Source organism: Pseudophryne corroboree, chromosome 1 (assembly GCF_028390025.1).
Source record: "Pseudophryne corroboree isolate aPseCor3 chromosome 1, aPseCor3.hap2, whole genome shotgun sequence".
In the NCBI taxonomy this organism is placed as follows: Eukaryota; Metazoa; Chordata; class Amphibia; order Anura; family Myobatrachidae; genus Pseudophryne; species Pseudophryne corroboree.
In genome coordinates, this window is record NC_086444.1 from 164,672,442 (window position 1) to 164,676,195 (window position 3,754).

The following is a 3,754-nucleotide window of genomic DNA, read 5'->3' on the forward strand; positions in this document are numbered from 1 at the left end:
ATAGCCCCCAAACAGCACATGATGCAAAGAAAAAAAGAGGTGCACCAAGGTCGCTGGATGGCTAAGCTAAGCGACCCAAGTGGCCGACACAAACACCTGGCCCATCTAGGAGTGGCACTGCAGTGTCAGACAGGATGGCAGATTTAAAAAATAGTCCCCAAACAGCACATGATGCAAAGAAAAAAAGAGGTGCAATGAGGTAGCTGTGTGACTAGGCTAAGCGACCCAAGTGGCCGACACAAACACCTGGCCCATCTAGGAGTGGCACTGCAGTGTCAGACAGGATGGCAGATTTAAAAAATAGTCCCCAAACAGCACATGATGCAAAGAAAAAAAGAGGTGCACCAAGGTCGCTGAATGGCTAAGCTAAGCGACCCAAGTGGCCGACACAAACACCTGGCCCATCTAGGAGTGGCACTGCAGTTTTCTAGCGAGAGTATGAGTGCTTCCATCCTCATGTGAATCTGAACCACTAGCCATGAACATAGGCCAGGGCCTCAGCCGTTCCTTGCCACTCCGTGTCGTAAATGGCATATTGGCAAGTTTACGCTTCTCATCAGACGCTTTTAATTTTGATTTTTGGGTCATTTTACTGAACTTTTATAGTATACTTGACAACACAGAGGTAGAGCAGTGGACTACTGTACCGTACTGCTATATATATATACTGGTGGTCAGCAAAATTCTGCACTGTCCTCCTACTATATACTGCGCACAACTAAAATGCAGCACAGGTATGGATGCATAGTATACTTGACGACACAGAGGTAGAACAGTGGACTACTGTACCGTACTGCTATATATATACTGGTGGTCAGCAAAATTCTGCACTGTCCTCCTACTATACGCACAACTAAAATGCAACACAGGTATGGATGCATAGTATACTTGACGACACAGATTTAGAGCAGTGGACTACTGTACCGTACTGCTACATATATACTGGTGATCAGCAAAATTCTGCACTGTCCTCCTACTATATACTGCGCACAACTAAAATGCAGCACAGGTATGGATGCATAGTTTACTTGATGACACAGAGGTAGAGCAGTGGACTACTGTACCGTACTGCTATATATATATACTGGTGGTCAGCAAAATTCTGCACTGTCCTCCTACTATATACTGCGCACAACATAAATGCAGCACAGGTATGGATGCATAGCATACTTGACGACACAGAGGTAGAGCAGTGGACTACTGTACCGTACTGCTATATATATACTAGTGGTCAGCAAAATTCTGCACTGTCCTCCTACTATATACTGTGCACAACTAAAATGCAGCACAGTTATGGATGCATAGTATACTTGACGACACAGAGGTAGAGCAGTGGACTACTTTACCGTACTGCTATATATATACTGGTGGTCAGCAAAATTCTGCACTGTCCTCCTACTATATACTGCGCACAACTAAAATGCAGCACAGGTATGGATGCATAGTATACTTGATGACACAGAGGTAGAGCAGTGGAATACTGTACCGTACTGCTATATATATACTGGTGGTCAGCAAAATTCTGCACTGTCCTCCTACTATATACTGCGCACAACTAAAATGCAGCACAGGTATGGATGCATAGTATACTTGACGACACAGAGGTAGAGCAGTGGACTACTGTACCGTACTGCTATATATATACTGGTGGTCAGCAAAATTCTGCTCTGTCCTACTATATACTGCGCACAACTAAAATACAGCACAGGTATGGATGCATAGTATACTTGATGACACAGAGGTAGAGCAGTGGACTACTGTACCGTACTGCTATATATATACTGGTGGTCAGCAAAATTCTGCACTGTCCTCCTACTATATACTGTGCACAACTAAAATGCAGCACAGGTATGGATGCCTAGTATACTTGATGACACAGAGGTAGAGCAGTGGACTACTGTACCGTACTGCTATATATATACTGGTGGTCAGCAAAATTATGCACTGTCCTCCTACTATATACTGCGCACAACTAAAATGCAGCACAGGTATGGATGCATAGTATACTTGACGACACAGAGGTAGAGCAGTGGACTACTGTACCGTACTGCTATATATATACTGGTGGTCAGCAAAATTCTGCTTTGTCCTCCTACTATATACTGCGCACAACTAAAATGCAGCACAGGTATGGATGCATAGTATACTTGACGACACAGAGGTAGAGCAGTGGACTACTGTACCGTACTGCTATATATATACTGGTGGTCAGCAAAATTCTGCACTGTCCTCCTACTATATACTGCGCACAACTAAAATGCAGCACAGGTATGGATGCATAGTTTACTTGACGACACAGAGGTAGAACAGTGGACTACTGTACTGTACTGCTATATATATACTGGTGGTCAGCAAAATTCTGCACTGTCCTCCTACTATACGCACAACTAAAATGCAACACAGGTATGGATGCATAGTATACTTGACGACACAGAGGTAGAGCAGTGGACTACTGTACCGTACTGCTATATATACTGGTGGTCAGCAAAATTCTGCACTGTCCTACTATATACTGCGCACAACTAAAATGCAGCACAGGTATGGATGCATAGTATACTTGACGACACAGAGGTAGAGCAGTGGACTACTGTACCGTACTGCTATATATATATACTGGTGGTCAGCAAAATTCTGCACTGTCCTCCTACTATATACTGCGCACAACTAAAATGCAGCACAGGTATGGATGCATAGTATACTTGACGACAGAGGTAGAGCAGTGGACTACTGTACCGTACTGCTATATATATACTAGTGGTCAGCAAAATTCTGCTTTGTCCTCCTACTATATACTGCGCACAACTAAAATGCAGCACAGTTATGGATGCATAGTATACTTGACGACACAGAGGTAGAGCAGTGAACTATTGTACCGTACTGCTATATATATACTGGTGGTCAGCAAAATTCTGCACTGTCCTCCTACTATATACTGCGCACAACTAAAATGCAGCACAGGTATGGATGCATAGTATACTTGATGACACAGAGGTAGAGCAGTGGAATACTGTACCGTACTGCTATATATATACTGGTGGTCAGCAAAATTCTGCACTGTCCTCCTACTATATACTGCGCACAACTAAAATGCAGCACAGGTATTGATGCATAGTATACTTGACGACACAGAGGTAGAGCAGTGGACTACTGTACCGTACTGCTATATATATACTGGTGGTCAGCAAAATTCTGCACTGTCCTCCTACTATATACTGCGCACAACTAAAATGCAGCACAGGTATGGATGCATAGTATACTTGATGACACAGAGGTAGAGCAGTGGACTACTGTACCGTACTGCTATATATATACTCGTGGTCAGCAAAATTCTGCACTGTCCTCCTACTTTATACTGCGCACAACTAAAATGCAGCACACGTATGGATGCATAGTATACTTGACGACACAGAGGTAGAGCAGTGGACTACTGTACCGTACTGCTATATATATACTGGTGGTCAGCAAAATTCTGCACTGTCCTCCTACTATATACTGCGCACAACTAAAATGCAGCACAGGTATGGATGCATAGTATACTTGACGACACAGAGGTAGAGAAGTGGACTACTGTACCGTACTGCTATATATATACTGGTGGTCAGTAAAATTCTGCACTGTCCTCCTACTATATACTGCTCACAACTAAAATGCAGCACAGGTATGGATGCATAGTATACTTGACGACACAGAGGTAGAGCATTGGACTACTGTACCATACTGCTATATATATACTGGTGATCAGCAAAATTCTGCT